The 22,762-nt window shown below is 41.8% G+C and overlaps 1 pseudogene; it reads left to right on the plus strand.

The window, feature by feature from the left end:
- Nucleotides 1–3,631: 3,631 nt before the first annotated feature.
- LOC129658360 (40S ribosomal protein S2-like) lies at nucleotides 3,632–21,811 on the plus strand (annotated as a pseudogene).
- Nucleotides 21,812–22,762: the final 951 nt, after the last annotated feature.

The following is a 22,762-nucleotide window of genomic DNA, read 5'->3' on the forward strand; positions in this document are numbered from 1 at the left end:
TATTTTTCCTGTACTCCAAACTTTGGCCAGAGTAGCTCATCAACCCAACTCAACATGAGATCTTAGGGCAAACCCTGGGAATGAAATCCATAGAGGTCAGCCTCCTGGGCCCAGATCAAGTAAGAAACCTGGAGAATGGATGTAATGTAGCACTCAGATAATAATCAGCATCTTGGTCACATCGACATTAAAAAGAAAAAAAAAAACTTATTTTTTTAAGTTATAACTCTTGAATTATAAAATTTAAGGTTGGGAAGAGTTTTTAAAGCATCTTTATGGAGCAAACATCAATATTTGTCCCTCTAAATCAATTAACATGAAAGACTAAATGAACGTGTGTATGTAAGACTCTCTGTTATAGAGGCTTGGTACCCTACTGTCTAAATCCACTTCTAAATGGAAAGATTACTTAGCAAATCCCAACATGCCTTGTAATTATTTTACTTTGATTATATTTTCCTTTTGAGGTTTAATGACTTTTAATAACATGCTGATGCAATTTTGTTAGAATCTATCAATTTTATAAATAATTTATTAAAATTATATTTAATATAATTATAACTGGAAATATTCTTCAATAATACTCTACTTGTTTGCCAATGTCATTTGGAGCAAACAAAATTACCAGAGCATATCTGGACATTTTTTTAAATTTCCTGGCACTAATGAATATTCAACTCTTATCCTTATGATAGTAACAGTCCTTGGAACTGACATTCTCTTTGTTGAATTTTTGTGACCTGTTGCTGCTGCTGCTGCTGCTGCTGCTAAGTCACTTCAGTCATGTCTGACTCTATGCTACCCCAGAGACGGCAGCCCACCAGGCTCCCCTGTCCCTGGGATTCTCCAGGCAAGAATGCTGGAGTGGGTTGCCATTTCCTTCTCCAATGCATGAAAGTGAAAAGTGAAAGTGAAGTCGCTCAATCGTGTCCGACCCTCAGCAACCCCACGGACTGCAGCTTTCCACGCTCCTCCGTCCAGGGGATTTTCCCAGGCAAGAGTACTGGAGTGGGGTGCCATTGCCTTCTCCGTGTGACCTGTTATGATGGCTTATAAAGTTGGGAATGATAGGTGTGAGTTATCCATGTAAATAAGGTTAAAATACAGTGTAATGTAAACACTAAGGAATATTTACAGTTGCTAATGAGTTTCAGTTGGAGAATTTATAGAGCTCTGCTACTGATGGATGGAAATTCAGTTTAACAGTACTGATTATACTTAGCCTTGAAATGGAGCAGAGAAGTGGGAAAGTAGAGAGATTGGAAAAAGTAATATTGGGAAAGGAGAAAGATATGTAATTGGAGGAGCTAAAGAATCACCAAAATAAAATCTTATTAAGACTCAGCATCCGGCTCCCCTGGTGGCTCAGTGGTAAAGGATCTGCCTGCTGATGCAGGATACACAAGTTCAATCCCTGGTTCAGGAAGATCCCAGATTCTACAGAGCAAGTAAGCCCATGCATGACTACTGAACCTGTGCTCTAAAGCCTGAGAGCCGTAATTACTGAGCCCACATGTTGCAGCTACTGAAGCCCACACACCGTAAATTCTGTGCTCTACAACAAGGGAAGCCACAGCAATAAAAAGCCCCCACACTACAACAAGAAAGTAGCCCCCACTTGCAGCAACTGGAGGAAAAACTCTCACAGCAAAAAAGACCCAGCACAGCCAAAAATAAATAAATAATGAAATCGGGAATTAAAAAAAAAAGTCTCAGCATCCTGGCTGAAGAACCATCATTTCCATTTAAATGATTTTATCTGTATAATCTAATGTGGACTTGGTTTAACCTTAAGATCTCCAGACTCAGATATAATGGAAAGCATGTAGATTTGTAGAAATACCCCAATATAAACTTCTAGGGATTTAAGCTCTTTCACTTTAATTCTTGTCATAGTATTCCTAACAATATTTTGATGGTTGGCTTATGTTACTTTCATTCCATGGAGAAGACTAATTCCTGTACTGATGTATTTAAAGCGGGAATATAGGAAAACTATACATAAACACAGATAGCTAATTCTTACATGAAATCAATGAGTTCCTAAATATTTTCTATAGGATATCAGTGAAAAATATGCAGCAAATGATCCTAAAGTACATGAAAACCATAATCTGAAAGGTTTCCATTAAATAAACAAACAAGTATGAACAACAGAGTAGTGAAAGTAGAGGTCAGAATCTAAGAATATAATATATACTTTAGAAAGTCTTAAAAGAGAAATACAATTCATATTTTATGACAAGAAAAATTTGAACATAAAAATTTTTTCTTGGTCCATTGGCCTCCTCTCCCTGCATCCACTGTGCGCTGTGTATCTCCCTTATGCATCAGCAAAACCTCCCCAGAGGCAGAAATACCTGCTCAACCATAAACAGCAACATTCTCCTAGCACCAATAAGATAATCCTTTAAAAGATAACATTCCTTCTTCATCTTATAAGGGGTCACAATGACCCACCTCTGTGTACTTACAGATCTAGGATTGTGTCAGCTGTCAAGAATATACCATTTAAAGTACAGCTCTCTTCTCAAAAAACTTATATCACTGTGCTTTGACCTCTAATGGACAGGACAGTTCTCAGAGTGCTCTGAGATGCTGTTCCTGGGTGTGTGCTCTGTCCTGTCCAACTCCTTGCAACACTATGAACTATAGCCCAACAGCCTCCTCTGTCCATGGGGTTTTCCAGGCAAGAATACTGGACTGGGTTGCCATTTCCTTCTCCAGGGATCTTCTGGACACAGGGATCAAATCCACTTCTCTTGCACTGCAGGCAGATTCTTTAGCTCTTGAATCACTAGGGCTTCCCACTGTTCCTGGGTTATAATCTTCAATTTGGCTTGAATAAAATTTTCCTCTTCTTTCTTAGATCAATCAGTTAAATTTTTATTGACACGAGAAATACATTTAAAATACAAATGTATACAGGGGTAAAATGCAAACAATGTGGTAATTATACGGTAATAAAATGGTAATCAGAAAAGTACCATCTTTGAACACCTACATGCCAGATATTGTGAAAAGTGTTAAATCTATGACAGCCCATGCAAGCCATACACTATCCCATGAGGTAGATATTAATAGTCACAATCAATTTGAGAAAACTCAGACTCAGAAAAGTTAAATGAAGACTCACAGATCCCTGCTGAGGAACTAAGCTTGGGTCCATTTCCTGGTGGACTCCAAAGCTCAAGCTCTTAACCACAATGCTGTTATTCTCAGAAAGAATAATTTGTGAATTTGAACCTGGATTAGTGATTAATTTTAGTAAGATGACTGCCTTTCTATACAATTTTCTATCCCAGAATTTGCCTGCTATAAGGTCCTGAAGCATGAAAGCTTTTATCTTCTCTGGGTGGCAGCCTCTCTCACCTTCAAAATCAATAGAAAATATAATCTGAATATACAAGATGATCTATTTATTTCCAAGGCTGTAGACGTCATGGTGTCTGAACAGAAAGAAATGGATAGATACAGGGTAGGGGAGAAGAAGAAGCTGTGTTTGCAATAGCCTCAAGGAATTATTTATAGATGGACCAACAGAGAAATTCAGTGCTGTCAATAAGGATCTTTGGAGAAAATGTAGGGAAAAAAGCAGAGGTGTTTGGCTTCTTCTGTGTAAAAACAGCAAATGGCGGATGACGCCGCTGATGCCACGGCAGTACCTGGAAGCCCCAGGGCCCTGGAGCACATTCCTGCCTTTTACACAGTGTGGTGTACACAGTGTGTGTTTTAAACCGTCCTGGGCTTCTCCTTAAACCTCCGCTTCTGGGAGGCTTGGGCACCTGTGTCCATGCCCGGGTCACAGCTGAGGCCAACGCTGCAAAGCTGGCAGAGGCAAGGCCAAGGACATGGACTGGCCTTGCCGCCCCCCACACCCAGCCATCCCACTCCTGCCACGTCACCAAGCTGGGCCACTTGGTCACGACATGAAGATCGAGTCCCTGGAGGAGATCTATTTCTTCTCTCTGCCGATCAAGGGATCTGAGATCACTGACTTTTTTCCCCAGGACATCCCTCAAGGAGAAGGTTTTGAAGAATATGCCTGTGCAAAAGCAGCCCTATGCTAGCCAGTAGACCAAGTTCAAGGCATTTGTTGCCATTGGGAATTACAAGGGACATGTCAGTTTTGGTGTCAAGTTCCCAAGGAGGTAACCACTAACATCTGTGGGGCCAGCACTCTGGCCAAGTTCTCCATTGTCAGTGTGCGACGAGGTTACTGGGGGAACAAGATCTGCAAGCCCCATATTGTCCCTTCCAAGGTAGCTGGTCACAGGAGCTGTGTGCTGGAACACCCACTCCCTGCCTGCGTCCAGGGGCTCCTGCCTGGTCTCAGCCCCTGTGCCCAAAAAGCTTCTACTGATGGTCGGAATTGACAGAGTGCCACACCTTTGTCAGGGGCTGCTCCACCATTCTGGGAAACTTGGCCAAGGCCACTTTTGATGCCATTTCCGATCTATAGTTATCTCACTCCTGATCTCTGGAAAGAGACAGTGTTCACCCAGTCTTGGTATTAGGAATTCACTGACCATCTTGCAGAGACCTGCACCAGAGTTTCCATGCAGAGGACCCAGGCTCCAACTGTAGCCACCACATACTTTTCTATGAGAAAAATAAAGTGTACACCCGTGGCGGATTCATGTTGATGTATGGCAAAAGCAATACAATATTGTAAAGTAATTAGCCTCCAATTAAAATTTTAAAAAAAATAAATAAATGGAAAAAAAATAAAGTGAATGAAACTTGTAAGAAAATAGAGAGAGAGAGAGAAAGAGATTTGAAGATTGCCAGTAGTGCACAAATGAAAGTAAAATTAGAGTTTTAAGAGGCAAAAGGGGTGGGGAGGTGGATGGGTAAAGCTCAGATCAAGTAACAGTTTGGGTCATACTTCGGACATATCAAATATGAAATGGTGAAGAGATGAAATACTTGAGAAGAAGGAGATTGGGGACCAGGAAAGTGGTTGGAGAAGTTGCGTAAAAACAAACCAATACTTTAATTTTGCCTAAATGAACATAATCAAGATGAGATGTGTGTAAAATAGAATAAAGTACTCACTGCTCATGGACTTCTCCATACCCCTTCACCCCCACCAAATCTGACATCCCCATCAGAAGGAGTATCTGCAGCACTTATCAAAATAGAAGAAGCGGGAAAGGGGGGAGGAGGAGAAGAAAAAGGAAAAGAAACATCACTAGATTCAAATTCAGAGGTTTGAGATAGTTCAGAAATAAAGGATGGGACAAGCCATCACAAGGTATGTTGTAGCTCTTGGCTGCCAGCTTCTCACACGTTTAACCCAAAAGCATTAAAAATCATTTTGAGGGATTTGCAGAGGAGTCCCATCACTCAGCAAGGATGGCTTTCTTCCCAGCCATTCATATCCATCTCACAGAGCCAGAGAAGAATTTGAAGAATAGTGGGCAAATGCTTCATCTCTTGCATCTCTACTGTTGCCCAGTGCTGTTGTTCAGTCACTCAGTCTTGTCTGACTCTTTGCGACCCCATGGACTGCAGCATGCCAGGCTTCCCTGTCCTTCACATTCTCCCAGAGTTTGCTCAAACTTACATCCATTGAGTCAGTGATGCCATCCAATCTCATCCTCTGTCATCCCCTTCTCCTCCTGCCTTCAATCTTTCCCAGCATCAGGGTCTTTTCCAGTGAGTCAGCTCTTCACATCAGGTGGCCAAAGTATTGGAGCTTCAGCTTCAGCATCAGTCCTTCCAAAGAATATTCAGGGTTGACTTCCTTTAGGATTCACTGGTTTGATCTCCTTGCTGTCCAAGGGACTCTCAAGAGTCTTCTCCAGCACCACGTTCCAAAGCATCAATTCTCTGGTTCTCCATAACTGTTCATTCTGAATCAACGAGAGGAAGCAGGAAAGAGGTGGCCTGTGTTCTGGCTACTGTTGCTGCTACAAAGATAGATAGATTTGTTTCAACATATGTATATTTAAAATGACATTAGCATGGCCAAACTATTACATGTATTATTAGCTCAAAAAATGGGGGAAAAAAAAAGAGATGAAAGTGGATAAATGGAATTTCCTTTTTGCTCTACTTCATTATGATTATCCAATTTGTCCAGGGTCTGATGTTTCCCTTGAGGCCTGATCATTAGTATTTATACTAGTTTGTGTGTGCTGTGCTCTGCTTAGTCACTCAGTCATGTCCAACGCTGAGATCCCATGGACTGTAGCCCACCAGGAACCTCTGTCCATGAGGATTCTCCAGGCAAGAATACTGGAGTGGGTTGCCATTTCCTCCTTCAGGGGATCTTCCCAACCCAAGGATTGAATCAGGGTTTCCTGCATTGAGGCAGATTCTATACCAGCTGAGCTACCAAGGAAGCCCTTATACTAGTTTACAGCTCGCACAATGAATGCATTCCACTGCCTTTGTGGATGGTGTACTAGTTTGCTAGGGCTTCCATAACAAAATACCACAAACTGGGTATTTTAACCAGAAATTAATTTTCTCACAATTCTAGAGGCTGAAAATCCAAGATCAAAATGTCAGCTCATTTGATTTCTCCTGAGGCCTCTTTCCTTGGTTTCCAGATGGCCAGCTTCTTACCACGTCCTTACAGATTTTTGCCTGCACACGTACATCGCTGCTATCTTTCTGTATGTCTAATCTTATCTTTCTATAAGGACACCACTTAAACCAGATTAGGGTCCACTTCACAAGCTCATTTTAACTTAATTATCATTTTGAATAATCTTTAAAGTTAGTCACATCTGAAGTTTAAGGGTTAAGGGCTTCAGCATGAATTTTGAGGTGGGAACAAAGTAACCTCTCAGTTCGGTTCAGTTGCTCAGTCATGTCTGACTCCTTGTGACCCCATGAATCGCAGCACGCCAGGCCTCCCTGTCCATCACCAACTCCCAGAGTTTACTCAAACTCATATCCATTGAGACGGTGATGTTATCCAGCCATCTCATCCTCTGTCGTCCCCTTCTCCTCCTGCCCCCAATCCCTCCCAGCATCAGAGTCTTTTCCAGTGAGTCAACTCTTCGCACGAGGTGGCCAAAGTATTGGCGTTTCAGCTTTAGCATCAGTCCTTCCAATGAACCCCAAGGATTGATCTCCTTTAGAATGGACTGATTGGATATCCTTGCAGTCCAAGGGACTCTAAGGAGTGTTCTCCAACACCATAGTTGAAAAGCATCAACTCTTTGGCACTTAGCTTTCTTCACAGTCCAAATCTCACATCCATACATGACCACATGACCATACATGTGGTCATGTATGGAAAAGGAAAAACCATAGCCTTGACTAGACAGATCTTTATTGGCAAAGTAATGTCTCTGCTTTTGAATATGCTATCTAGGTTGGTCATAACTTTCTTTCCAAGGAGTAAGTGTCTTTTAATTTCATGGCTGCAATCACCATCTGCAGTGATTTTGGAGCCCCCCAAAAATAAAGTCAGCCACTGTTTCCACTGTTTCCCCATCTATTTGCCATGAAGTGATGGGATCAGATGTCATGATCTTAGTTTTCTGAATGTTGAGCTTTAAGCCAACTTTTTCACTCTCCACTTTCACTTTCATCAAGAGGCTTTTGAGTTTCTCTTCACTTTCTGCCTAAAGGTGGTGTCATCTGCATATCTGAGGTTATTGATATTTCTCCCGGCAATCTTGATTCCAACTTGTGCTTCCTCCAGCCCAGTGTTTCTCATTATATACTCTGCATATAAGTTAAATAAGCAGGGTGACAATATACAGTCTTGACATACTCCTTTTCCTATTTGGAACCAGTCTGTTGTTTCATGTCCAGTTCTAACTGTTTCTTCCTGACCTGCATATAGGTTTCTCAAGAGGCAGGTCAGGTGGTCTGGTATGCCCATCTCTTGAAGAATTTTCCACAGTTTATTGTGATCCACACAGTCAAAGGCTCTGGCATAGAAATAAAGCAGAAATAGATGTTTTTCTGGAACTCTTGCTTTTTCAATGATCCAGCGGATGTTGACAATTTCATCTCTGGTTCCCCTGCCTTTTCTAAAACCAGCTTGAACATCTGGAAGTTCACAGTTCATGTATTGCTAAAGCCTGGCTTGGAGAATTTTGAGCATTACTTTACTAGTGTGTGAGATGAGTGCAATTGTGTGGTAGTTTGAGCATTCTTTGGCATTGCCTTTCTTTGGGATTGGAATGGAAACTGACCTTTTCAAGTCCTGTGGCCACTGCTGAGTTTTCCAAATTTGCTGGCAAATTGAGTGCAGCACTTTCACAGCATCATCTTTCAGGATTTGAAATAGCTCCACTGGAATTCCATCACCTCCACTAGCTTTGTTCGTAGTGATGCTTTCTAAGGCCCACTTGACTTCACATTCCAGGATGTCTGGCTCTAGGTGAGTGATCACACCATCGTGATTATCTGGGTTGTGAAGATCTTTTTCGTACAGTTCTTCTGTGTATTCTTGCCACCTCTTCTTAATATCTTCTGCTTCTGTTAGGTCCATACCATTTCTGTCTTTTATCTAGCCCATCTTTGCATGAAATGTTCCTTTGGTATCTCTAATTTACTTGGAGAGATCTCTAGTCTTCCCCATTCTGTTGTTTTCCTCTATTTCTTTGCATTGTTTGCTGAGGAAGGCTTTCTTACCTCTCCTTGGTATTCTTTGGAACTCTGCATTCAGATGCTTATATCTTTCCTTTTCTTCTTTGCTTTTCATTTCTTTCTTTTCACAGCTGTTTGTAAGGCCTCCTCAGACAGCCATTTTGCTTTTTTGCATTTCTTTTCCATGGGGATGGTCTTGATCCCTGTCTCCTGTACAATGTCACGAATCTCCGTCCATAGTTCATCAGGCATTCTGTCTATCAAATCTAGTCCCTTAAATCTATTTCTCACTTCCACTGTATAATCATAAGGGATTTGATTTAGGTCATACCTGAATGGTCTAGTGGTTTTCCCTACGTTCTTCAATTTAAGTCTGAATTTGGCAATAAGGAGTTCATGATCTGAGCCACAGTCAGCTCCTGGTCTTGTTTTTGCTGACTGTATAGAGCTTGTCTATCTTTGGCTGCAAAGAATATAATCAATCTGATTTTGGTGTTGATCATCTGGTGATGTCCATGTGTAGAGTCTTGTCTTGTGTTGTTTGAAGAGGGTGTTTGCTATGATGAGTGCATTCTCTTAGCAAAACTCTATTAGCTTTTGCCCTGCTTCATTCTGTACTCTAAGGCCAAATTTGCCTGTTACTCCAGGTGTTTCTTGACTTCCTACTTTTGCATTCCAGTCCCCTATAATGAAAAGGACATCTCTTTTGGGTGTTAGTTCTAAAAAGTCTTGTAGGTCTTCATAGAACCGTTCAACTTCAGCTTCTTCAGCGTTACTGGTTGGGGCATAGGCTTGGATTACTGTGATACTGAATGGTTTGCCTTGGAAATGAACAGAGATCATTCTGTTGTTTTTGAGATTGCATCCAAGTACTGCATTTCGGACTCTTTTGTTGACCATGAAGGCTACTCCATTTCTTCTATGGGATTTCTGCCCACAGTGGTAGATATAATGGTCATCTAAGTTAAATTCACCCATTCCAGTCCATTTTAGTTCACTGATTCCTAGAATGTCGACCTTCACTCTTGCCATCTGCTGTTTGACCACTTCCAATTTGCCTTGATTCATGGACCTAACATTCCAGGTTCCTATGCAATATTGCTCTTTACAGCATCAGACCTTGCTTCTATCACCAGTAATCTCTACAAGATGGTATATTTTTAATGTAACATCAGTTGTTACAGAATGCAAGTTGGTGAGCCCAACACCATGAGGCCAAACAAATCTAAATGTCCAAGTTTGGAGCAGAGAAAGATTTACTTCAGGGCCAAGCAATGACAATGAGTAGCTTGTGCTCAAAACAAAACCCAAACTCTACACTGGTTTTCAAAGGAGTGTTTTCACAGACAAAATTTGGGGTGAGAGTTGTTTGTTTCCACACTATTATTTCTTGACTATTTCTTCTTCGTTTTTCCATTTCCTCCCTTCCCTAATTAGTAACTTTTGGAATCTGCTCTTTAGAACTCAAGGAAGATCTGGGAGGCTGAAGCTTTTTTCCTATGAACTAAAAATGGTGGACATGGAAGGCTTTTGTACCTGGGAGGGTCTCACAGGGTCTGACTTAGTTTCAGTCCCTCCTTTTCTTTCATAATCCTCAGTCTTGAGGGAAACAGGTATTAGACAAGAAAGAAAATACTGTTTTGGACAGAGAGTTTAATTATAAAGATGGCAGAGGAACTCAGTTTCAATGCCAGGCTATAGTTACATCTCCTTTCCTTCTCCTCCTTGGCAAATTTTCAGAGTTAACTGACAGAAGTTTTTTTTGTTGTTGTTAAAGTTTGTGATGAAGTAGTCTAGTGACAATATATAATTTTCTGAACTCTCTTGGGATATGTTGATACCTATCAGAAATCACCTAGTCATAAAATTATTGGCATGGGGCTTTGACCGTGTAGATGGTAGAGAACCCTGGGGGAGGCACTTGGACTAGTAGAGAAGAAAAAAGGGGCAGCATGTGGTCTGAAACTAATAGGAGCCAATACAAGAGGAGGCTTGAAGTAAGATAAATAAGAGTGAGCCTGAAGAAGTTTCCAAATCAAAACACAGACAGCTGAAAAGGTATTCTTTCAGTTCTCATGACCACCAGCATGGATATACCTGGGGCATTTCAGAAGCAGAAGAAAAGTACATAGACATGGAAAGGAAGATTACATTGATGAGAAAGATAGTACAGAGGTAGAATCAATAGAACATTGAAAATGCCTGGAAAAGAGAGGAGCCAGAAATAGCAGAACTGGAAACAGTAGAATAGAAGGATAGTAACTAACACAGAGTAGGTGGAGTTGAAGTGTCGGGTTAGATAAATTGAATGCAATATTCCAGCAAGATATCTAAATGAGAGTGTATAGTAGGAACTTAGAAATTAAAGACTAGAGTTGTTAGAGCCTGCTGCTGCTGCTGCTGCTGCTAAGTCACTTCAGTCGTGTCCGACTCTGTGTGACCCCATAGATGGCAGCCCACCAGGCTCCCCCGTCCCTGGGATTCTCTAGGCAAGAACAATGGAGTGGATTGCCATTTCCTTCTCCAACGCATGAAAGTGAAAAGTGAAAGTGAAGTTGCTCAGTCGTGTCTGACTCCTAGTGACCCCATGGACTGCAGCCTACCAGGCTCTTCCATCCATGGGATTTTCCAGGCAAGAGTACTGGAGTAGGGTGCCATTGCCTTCTCCGTGTTAGAGACTAGAGTTGTTAAAGACTAGGTTAAAGCTCAGACAGGATTTGGTATTAGTAAGTATAAACAGTGAGGGAAACCACTAAACCATTCAGGTATGACCTAAATCAAACCCGTTATGATTATAACAGTTGAAGTGAGAAATAGATTTAAGGGACTAGATCTGATAGACAGAGTGCCTGATGAACTATGGATAGAGGTTTGTGACATTGTACAGGAGACAGGGATCAAGACCATCCCCATGGAAAAGAAATGCAAAAAAGCAAAATGGCTGTCTGAGGAGGCCTTACAAATAGCTGTTAAAAGAAGAGAAGCAAAAAGCAAAGGAGAAAAGGAAAGATATACCCATTTGAATGCAGAGTTCCAAAGAATAGCAAGGAAAGATAAGAAAACCTTCTTCAGTGATCAATGCAAGAAATAGAGGAAAACAATAGAATGGGAAAGACAAGAGATCTCTTCAAGAAAATTAGATATACCAAGGGAACATTTCATGCAAAGATGGGCTCGATAAAGGACAGAAATGGTATGGACCTAACAGAAGCAGAAGATATTAAGAAGAGGTGGCACAAATACACAGAAGAACTGAACAAAAAAGATCTTCACAAACCAGATAATCACGATGGTGTGATCACTCACCTAGAGCCAGACATCCTGGAATGTGAAGTCAAGTGGGCCTTAGAAAGCATCACTACGAACAAAGCTAGTGGAGGTGATGGAATTCCAGTTGAGCTATTTCAAATCCTGAAAGATGATGCTATGAAAGTGCTACACTCAATATGCCAGCAAATTTGGAAAACTCAGCAGTGGCCACAGGACTGGAAAAGGTCAGTTTCCATTCCAATCCCAAAGAAAGGCAATGCCAAAGAATGCTCAAACTACTGCACAATTGCACTCATCTCACATGCTAGTAAAGTAATGTTCAAAATTCTCCAAGCCAGGCTTCAGCAATATGTGAACTGTGAACTTCCAGATGTTCAAGCTGGTTTTAGAAAAGGCGGAGGAACCTGAGATCAAATTGCCAACATTCGGTGGATCATCAAAAAAGCAAGAGAGTTCCAGAAAAATATCTACTTCTGTTTGATTGACTATGCCAGAGCCTTTGACTGTGTGGATCACAATAAACTGTGGAAAATTCTGAATGAGATGTGAATACCAGACCACCTGAACTGCCTCTTGAGAAACCTGTATGCAGGTCAGGAAGCAACAGTTAGAACTGGACATGGAACAACAGACTGGTTCCAAATAGAAAAGGAGTTCGTCAAGGCTGTATATTGTCACCCTGCTTATTTAACTTATATGCAGAGTATATAATGAGAAACGCTGGGCTGGAAGAAGCACAAGCTGAAATCAAGATTGCTGGAAGAAATATCAATAACCTCAGATATGCAGATGACACCACCCTTATGGCAGAAAGTGAAGAGGAACTACAGAGCCTCTTGATGAAAGGAGGGAGAAAAAGTTGGCTTAAAGCTTAACATTCAGAAAATTAAGATCATGGCATCTGGTCCTGGCACTTCTTGGCAAATAGATGGGGAAACAGTGGAAAAAGTGGCTGACTTTATTTTTGGGGGGCTCCAAAATTACTGCAGATGGTGATTGCAGCCATGAAATTAAAAGACGCTTACTCCTAGAAAGGAAAGTTATGACCAATCTAGATAGCATATTAAAAAGCAGAGACATTACTTAGCCAACAAAGGTCCATCTAGTCAAAGCTATGGTTTTTCCAGCAGTCATGTATGGATGTGAGAGTTGGACTGTGAAGAAAGCTGAGAGCTTGAAGAATTGATGCTTTTGAAGTGTGGTGTTGGAGAAGACTCTTGAGAGTCCCTTGGTCTGGAAGGAGATCCAACCAGTCCATCCTAAAGGAGATCAGTCCTGGATGTTCACTGAAAGGACTGATGTTGAAGCAGAAACTCCAATCCTTTGGTCACCTGATGTGAAGAGCTGACTCATTGGAAAAGACCCTGTTGCTGGGAAAGATTGAGGGCAGGAGGAAAAGGGGACAAGAGAGGCTGAGTTGGTAGGATGGCATCACAGATTCAATGGACAGGAGTTTGAGTAGGCTCTGGGAGTTGGTGATGGACAGGGAGGCCTGGTGTGCTATGGTTCATGAGGTCGCAAAGAGTTGGACATAACTGAGTGACTGAACTGAACTGAAATATAGACAGCAAAAATGAGAGGATACATCTTGTATAGATTCAGACAACCACCACCACAATTAAGATAAAGAATAGTTATATCATCCTCAGAACTCCCTCCATGTTCATAACATCCTTTGTAGCAACATTGTGCTCCTGTGTCTAACCCCAAGCAATCACTGATTTGCTCTCTGTTGCTATTTTTTTATCTTTGCAGGAATGACTTCCCCAGTAGTCCAATAATTAAGACTCTGCCCTTCCAATGCAGGAGGTGTGGGTTCCATCCCTGGTTGAGGAACTAAGATCCCACATGCTGTGCAATGTAGCAAAAAACAAAAACAAAAAAAAAACCATACAAATGGAATCATATTGTATGCAATTTTGTGATAACCTTCTTCTAGTCAGCATTATACATTCAGAAAACATCTAAGTTGTAGAGTGTATCACTAGTTCATTCCATCTTATTGTTGCATAATATTCCATGGTATGTATGTACTACAGTTTATCCATTCACTCACTAAAGAACACTTCAGTGTTTTGACTCCTGGCAGTTTTGAATAGAGTTGCAAATATCTGTAGAGGTTTTTATGTTTTCATTTTACTACCTAGGAGTGGGATTGCTAGGTTTTAGGGAAATTTAACTTCTTAAGAAACTACCAGGACTTCCCTGGTGGTCTCGTGATTAAGAATCTGCCAGCTAAGGCAGGGGATATGTGTTTGATGCCTGGTCCAGGAAGATTCTGCATACCGTGGGGCAACTAAGTGCGTGCACTGCACCTGCGGAGCTCCAGAGCTGCAGCTACTGAAGCCTGCATGCCCTAGGGCCTGTGCTCGAAACGAGAGAAGCCATCGCAAAGAGAAGCTATCAACTGCAAATACAGAGTAGCCACCGTTTACTGCAACTAGAGAAAGCCTGCATGCAGCAACAAAGACCCAGCAGAAAGAAAAATAAACAAAAAAGTTTTAATTTAATAAGAAAAAAAACCTGATAATCTGTTTTCCAGAATGGCTCTACTGTGTTTTATTGTCACCAGTCCAGAAGAGGTCCAGTTACTCTGCATCAGCATTAGGACTTGGTATATTTACTCATCTTAATTTTAGGTATTCTGATTGAGTTACTATAGTGGTATTAAAATTGTGGTATTAATTTGTGTTTTTCTAGTGGCAAATGGTGTTGGATATCTTTTTATGTGCTATTTATTTGCCTTCTACATAAGCTCTTTAGTGAAGTGTCTTTTCAAGCATTTCCACATTTTTAATTGGGTTGTTTTCTCTTCACTTTTGAGATACTTTATGTATTCTGGTTATAAGTCCTCTGTAGAATATCTGAAGTGCAAATATTTTCTTTAAATCTATAACTTCTCTTTTTTTTCCCTGAAAAATGTCTACCACAGAGAAAAAGGTTTTAATTTTTATGAAATCTAATGTGTTAATATTTTTATTTTGTGGACTGTGCTTTTGATACCTTGTCCAGAATTCTTTGTTTAACCCCAGTCATGAAGACTTTTCCTAGGTTTACTACTAAACACTTGTAACACTCTTTTTTCCATATACCATGATGTACAGGTTAAAACACCAACCCACTCCAGCAGTATTCTTGCCTGGAGAATCCCATGGACAGGGGAGCCTGACAGCCTGCAGAGCATGGGGTCGTCAAAGAATCGGACACAACTGAAGTGACTAAATAACAATAACAACGGGTTAAAATGGTCTCCACCTGGGGTATTGTAAAACATAACTGTGCTTTCATCAGACAAAAGTCAAGATTTTGCTGAGAAGGGAGGTAAAGGGATTGTCTGGAGTATTTCTGAGCTTGTTGACAACAGAATATCAGTTGAAAGGAAGAGAGGAGCTGTCGTCAGGGGGAAGTTCAAGGAGGCCTGAGAAGGAGGCACAAGAACAATTAAACTGAACTGGATAAAGATGACAAAGTGGTGAAAACTAAACTAGAGGGTTTTCAGCAGCATTTTAGTTCCTGTAACTGGCCCCTCCTCACTTCTGGGGCTGCCTGGTGAGAGATGATATTATGAAAAATCAAATAGCTAAGCAAGAATTTATTGCCAGTTTTGTTAACAGGAGGGCAAGTATTCTGTATCTCCATGGTAAAAGATGGATGAGAAAGTCCAGTTTAGCTTTAAGTTGATTTGAGATCTTCTACATGGGAGGACGTTAAGGGAAGAAAAGGCAGGTAGAAGGTGGGTGGTTGTGCAGAGCATACATCTGATCACTAACCCAACCAGCAGCATGGATGAGAAGAAGTGGCCCTACCTCATCTACCCAGTCTTCTGCTTGTTGGGAAGACACTCCAATTTATCTAATTTTTGTTTAAATCCAACAGCATATCAAGCTTAACTGGTAGCTCAGACAGTAAAGAATTAGCCTGCAATTTAGGAAACCTGGGTTCCATCCCTGAGTCAAAAAGATCCTCTGGAGAAGTTAGTGGCTTCCCACTCCAGTATTGTTGCCTGAAGAACTCCATGGACAGAGGAACCTGGTGGGCTACAGTCCATGGGGTCACAAAGAGTCAGACACGATTGACTTAAAACTTTCACTTTCTTTCAACAGAGTGTCAGAAAGCTGAGTCTGTGCCACCAAAGGGCATTAATTTAGCACAGTGACTCAGGCTCCACTAAATCAGCCTACCACCCCCAACCCACCTGCCCTGCCCTGGCACCACTACCACCGCTACCACAACTGTGGAGAGGAATGCTTATGGGGTGGAAAAAAAGAAGGCCAGAGGACTCACTTCAAACTTCCTGGGAAGTTAAGTATGGAGTAAAGATGAGACCTAAGATGTAGTGAGTTTGGTATTGAGAGCCAAGGACCAGGAGTCATTGATGAGATAACCTCTGGTTAGATAGAAGGCAAGAACAAGATGCTGTCTGAATTACTTAGGAGATAGTCCCTAAAGAGAGCCACCAGGCTTCCATTTATGATACATCTTATTTGTTGCCTTGATCCATTTAAAGAACCTAGAAAACGACCAAATCTGGGGCTTAGACATCCACTTGAAGTCCTAAAGACACAGTGGCTGAGCTCTAGTCATATCAACCATGCCATGCCAAACACCCTAACTTTTCACCTGTTTTGTTTCTATGCCTCCCCACTCCCTAAGGTGAAACCCTGTATTAGCATTAACTGGTAGTAGGGCCCTAGTTTAACTCCCCCAGACTTTGCTTAATGGACTCCCTCCATTGCCTCCCCACAGATCTGTTTCAAACCATCTATTGAGAAAGGTAAGGAAAAAGACTTGCTCTAGCTTCAGAGGAGGTGGTCACAAGTTCACATCAATTTATGCCTCCCATAATTCTATTTGTTTCCTTTGCATTAAGTGTTCCAAGATAATAAATACCTCCATAGTAACAAAAGTCTGAAAATAAACTGTTACCTTGATTTTCACATTTTCAAAGAAAAATCCCTCAATGGCAACCAAACCAGAAGTCTCAGCAATGAACATGCAATAATGGTTACAAGGTGAACAGTGTTTTTTATTCCATTTTTTTAAACAATACCACTGAGTGATTCTCTTAGAAAGGGATTTAGATTGGATTAGGTGATTTTTTTTTCAGCTGTATAGCATGTTATTAGCAGTTAACTATGCAGTTACTTTTAAAAAATGTAGGTGATAAGTGACTTTGAAGAACATTTATTATATTGTGATACAAATGCTTTATAAATGCAGTTTTACTCTAAAACTTCCATCCTTTCTGTTTCTCTGGTTACAACTGTCAAAGTATTCTGAAAGAAAGAATGTGCATATCTGGGAAAAAAGTACAAAACATTTCAGACATAATAAATGTCTTACAGGCTTAATTCAAAGGACTACTGTGGCTGCACTTTTTTTTTTAAACCAATCCCCTTTTCTCTGTGCACAACGTATTCCAGGGACAACCTCCCTTGTACTGTGTGAAACCAGAAAACACTTTACAATAAGCTCTTAAAATTTGGAAAGACTCTACCTATCACCCACTCCACTACTCTTGCCTGGAAAATCCCATGGATGGAGAAGCCTGGTAGGCTGCAGTCCATGGGGTCGTTAAGAGTCTGACACAACTTCACTTTCACTTTCACTTTTCACTTTCATGCATTGGAGAAGGAAATGGCAACCCACTCCAGGGTTCTTGCCTGGAGAATCCCAGGGATGGGGAAGCCTGGTGGGCTGCCGTCTATGGGGTCGCACAGAGTCGGACACGACTGAAGTGACTTAGCAGCAGCAGCAGCAGCATACCTATCAACCATGAGAAAATTGAATAGGGCAGACAGCAAAGAGGAACAAAAGAGCCTCTTGATGAAGGTGAAAGAGGGAAGTGAAACAGTTGGCTTAGAATTCAACATTCAGAGAATGAAGATCATGGCATCTGGTCCCATCATTTCATGGCAAATAGATGGGGGGGAATGGAAACAGTGACAGATTTTATTTTCTTGCACTCCAAAATCACTTCTGACAGTGACAGCAGTGATGAAATCAAGACGTTTATTCTTCTTTGGAAGAAAAGCTATAACAAATCTAGACAGTGTATTAAAAAGCAGAGACATCACTTTGCTGACAAAGGCCTATACAGTCAAAGCTACCGTTTTTCCAGCAGTCATGTACCAATGTGAGAGTTATACCATGTACCATGTGAGAGTTGGATCATAAAGAAGCTGAGCATCAAAGAATTGATGCTTTTGAACTTTGGTGTTGAAGGAGACTCTTAAGAGTCCCCTGAACTGCAAGAAGATCAAACCAGTCAATCCTAAAGGAAATCAACCTGAATATTTTTTGGAAGGACTGATGCTGAAGCTGAAGCTCCAATATTTTGGCCACCTGATGCAAAGAGCTGACTCATTGGAAAAGACTCTAATGTTGGGAAAGATTGAAGGCTGGAGAAGGGGATGACAGAGGATGAGATGGTTGGATGGCATCATTGACTCAATGGACATGAATTTGAGCTAACTCCAGGAGATGGTGAAGGACAGGGAAGCCGGGCATGCTGCAGTCCATGGAGTCACAAAGAGTCGGACACAACTTAGCAACTGAACAACAATTGCAACTTAAGTTCTGGCAATTTTGAGGGTCTGAGATTCCCAGGGTTCAGCAGCGATATCTTTGTAAGAGTCCAGCTGAACACCTCATATTGAAAAGTTGTTGCTGAGCCTTGAACAACACGGGGATTCTTGGCCTCTGGAAGAGAGGAATTCAATCCGGGGCCAGTGACGAGGCTTGATTGCGCAGAGCTTTTCTGTGATAAAGTTTTATTGAAGTGTGTAAGAGATAGAGAAAGCTTCTGACATAGACATCAGAAGGGGGCAGAAAGAGTGCTCCCCCTGCTAGTCTTTAGCAGGAAGCTATATACCTACTGCTGCTGCTGCTAAGTCGCTTCAGTCGTGTCCCACTCTGTGCGACCCCATAGACGGCAGCCCCCCAGGCTCCCCCTGTCCCTGAGATTCTCCAGGCAAGAACACTGGAGTGGGTTGCCATTTCCTTCTCCAATATACCTACAGCAGGCTTCTAATTAGAGAAAGGAAATGTCTCAAAACTCAGAGAGTGGCACCACGCTCCTCACCCACAAGATGCCTTTTGAGATAATATTGGCACAAGGTGAGTCATTCCAGGCCACGAAACAACTGACATGAATCTTGAAGAAAGTCAGGTTTCTAAGCAAATACATTAACATAGCTCAAGAAAAACACTTCCATAAGAAAAACCACACTGGTTAGCTCAAGGTTTGAGAAAAGTTAAGTTCAGGTGGAACCAGGTGTTGTCATGGCAACACAGAATTTTAAAAGAAACCTCCTTTTAACTTTGTATAGAGAAGGGGGGAAAAAAATCTGGCACTTGTAGTTTGTTTCCTCCTGCCACTTAAGAGAGAGATAAAAGAAAGTCGGACACTTGCAGCCTATTTCTTCCATTTGGAGACCCCAGGCCTTCCTGCCTGTTACCCTCTCAATGTAAAATATGGGCATGTGCAAATCAATTCCTATAAACTGAGAGCTTCAGTGAGCTCAGCGTAAGTTCTGAAAGGACAGCTCCCTAAATGTCTACACTGGCTGGATTGGATATAACCTTAAAAATGAAATACTCACATTTATTTCAATGCTCTAGGCCTTGTGATTGTAGCTTAAGAGAGCCAAAAAATATCACTCCACTCTTCCCTACCCCCAAGAGATGCAGCAATCTAACAGAGACCAAACCATGATCCTTATTATCAATAAAAGATAGAAGGAGGATGTGGCTTAAATGTTCGACCTCAATGCATTTCCTCACACTTTGTCGCTATGTTAAATTTAGACCCTCTGTGGTGATGGGTGGAAACTGTCAATGGAAAAATTAATCAATCAGTCTAAGAAAGAAATGAGAAACGTTACTCAAGCCAAACTGAGGGTTATAACCTGAAAACGGCCTCCCAGAAAGTTCTGAGGACTGTCCCACCCGTTAGCAGTCAAGAGTCATTTATATAAGTTTTTTAAGACAGAGAGCTATACTTTAAATGATGTGTTTTTGAAAGTTTACATAATCCTAGATCTGTAAATATGAAGTGGTGGGTCACTGTGACTCCTTACAAGATCAAGAAGGAATGTTATCTTCTAAGGAGTTACCTTGTTGATGCTCAGAGAATGTCGCTCTTTATGGTTGATCAGGTATTTCTGCCGATGGGGAGGTTTGGTTGATGTATAATGCAGATACACAGTGCATGGTAGAGGGGAGAGAAGAGGCCAAAGAGCAGGAAAAAAATGTTTTGTTTAAATTTTTCTTGTCTTGCCATAAAATGTGAATTTCATTTCACAAAACTAAATTTTTGGTGGTGAGACTGTTGTAGCCACGCATTCTGGGAAACAAACTCACTCAGAAGGACAATGCAGATAGTGGAGTGCAGTTTATTACACCAGCGGGCCCAAGGCAGAGTCTCCTCTTAGCCAAGGACCCTGACCAGTTTTCCTGAAAACCTTATATACCCTAAGTGTACGTGCCCAAACCCACCTCCCCAAATTCCCTGAATCTAGTCTGAACAAAGGAAAAGAAAGATACAATCAAAGTTAACCCGTGATTCATATGACTTAAGCCTCCGTAGTTAACAGTGAACTATTATCAATAGGCCTGTGATCACACCCCAATAAGCATAATAGAATTTATGATTCTATTCGGTTACACAGATAATTAGGGTATTCTTTTAGGCAACAGAAAGTCTAGGTACGAGCCCTGGGGCTCTTCTATCCAGGGGGCCTGGTTTTCCAGTTGGTATGTCATTTCCATAGATACTGGGCATGTAGCTCAAAGTCCACAGTCCGGCCCAAGATGGAGTCCTGCTTTCAAGATGGAGCCTGTTCTGTCTGTTTCCTCCTTCATTCCCTCCTCTTGATGCTCTTAACTCATTCAGTTCAGTTCAGTTCAGTTGCTCAGTTGTGTCCGACTCTTTGCGACCCCATGAATCACAGCACGCCAGGCCTCCCTGTCCATCACCAACTCCCGGAATTCACTCAAACTCATGTCCATCAAGTCGGTGATGTCATCCAGCCATCTCATCCTCTGTCATCCCCTTCTCCCCCTGCCCCAAATCCCTCCCAGCATCAGAGTCTTTTCCAATGAGTCAACTCTTCTCATGAGGTGGCCAGAGTACTGGAGTTTCAGCTTTAGCATCATTCCTTCCAAAGAACACCCAGGACTGATTTCCTTTAGGATTGACTGGTTGGATCTCCTTGAAGTCCAAAGGACTCTCAAGAGCCTTCTTCAATACCACAATTCAAAAGCATCAATTCTTCGGCGCTCAGCTTTCTTCACAGTCCAACTCTCACATCCATACACGACTACTGGAAATACCATAGTTAACTCATAGTATGAGCATCATTCATAGGGATTTATTGCACCCTGACTCTCCGACCTCCAATTTGGGAGAACAACATCAACCTTTGGGTTACAAAGTTCATAATACATTGTAAAATAAAGGGTCCACAAAGCAGAACTATCAAGGCAACTATAACAATGGTAAATATAGTTTTCCTCCAATCACCCTTCACCCAAGATAGGACCAAAGTCCAAAAAGGAAGATTATCCTCAGACATAACTTTTACCTGACCTTTCATGTCATCTAGGGTGGCTGATATATAGCCAGATAAAACAGTAATATATACACATCATTCAACTTTAATTATAGCACAGGTCCCTCTTTGTACTGAAACTATGGTTAGTCGCAAGATGATACCAGCAAGTCCTTGAAGCAGCAGTTGATTGTAGAGCTTCATCTCTTTTTCTTCTTTAAGATGATCTTGGTTTCACGGGGATCAGTGGGGTCCTTTTGCGTAGTCTGCTCGGCGTGCCCTGGGTCTGCATGGTATATGCCCTCTTCACCCTCGTGTGGAGGATCCAGGGAGTGACACCTGCAACTTTAACTGCCACAGGGCTGGTCAGAGCAACAGGATATGGACCCTTCCCACGAGGGGCCAAGGAGTCGTCTTGCCCTTGACCACGCCTGATCCCCAGGCACAAATTCGTGAATCTGTTCCCCAAGGGGAAATGACACCCTTTCTTGCACAAACTTAGCTACCTGATTTATTACCTTACCCAGTTGTTCCATATGCTGTGAAATCTCATCTCCCCTTACCTGAGGTAAATTTGTTGACACCTGCTTTATTATGGGAGGGGGCCTCCCATACACAATTTTGTGTGGAGAAGAGCCATGGGACTGTGGGGTCATCCTGAGTTTGAGCAGAGCCATCAGAAACAAGTCCACCCAGGAACAGTCAGTCTCTAAGATCCACTTGGAGGGTGTCTCTTTAAGTGTCCTGTTGGTTCCTTCCACCATCCCAGAACTCTGGGGCCTATATGTTGTATGTAATTTCCACTTGATGTTTAAAGTTTTGCTTACTCGTTGTACTAAATCAGCTACAAAAGCTGGGCCATTGTCTGATCCAATGCTGGTAGGAAATCCAAATCTGGGAACTATCTCCCTAAGCAAGCACCGGGCTATTTCTGATGCTCTTTCAGTCTGTGTAAGAAAAGTTTCTACCCACCCCGAGAATGTACGTACTATGACCAGCAGGTAATGGTAGTGTCAGTGAGGTTTCATTTCAGTGAAGTCCACTTCCAGGTGTTCAAAGGGCAGTGTGCCTTTTAGCTGAATCCCGGAGGTTTCTGTCTGTGCCGAGAGGCAGCATTGACCTGTGAGCAGGCGGTGCAGTTCTGAGATTCTGTCCTGCATAGGGAAGAGAGGTGGGAAACCAATAAATATTTTCAAATTAGCTCTTCCAGTTTATCATGGCCTAGAGAGTCACTTGGTGTGTTTGGCTTACCAGAGTGGGTGCCAGCTCCTCTGGTACCAATAATTTGCCACTTGGCAATTCCCACCATCCCTTTTCAGTCTGGATGGCCCCTTCTGCTTTGGCTAGTTGGTTTTGGGCTTCAGTGTATTTTGGAG

This window comes from Bubalus kerabau, chromosome 8, assembly GCF_029407905.1.
Source record: "Bubalus kerabau isolate K-KA32 ecotype Philippines breed swamp buffalo chromosome 8, PCC_UOA_SB_1v2, whole genome shotgun sequence".
NCBI lineage: Eukaryota > Metazoa > Chordata > Mammalia > Artiodactyla > Bovidae > Bubalus > Bubalus kerabau.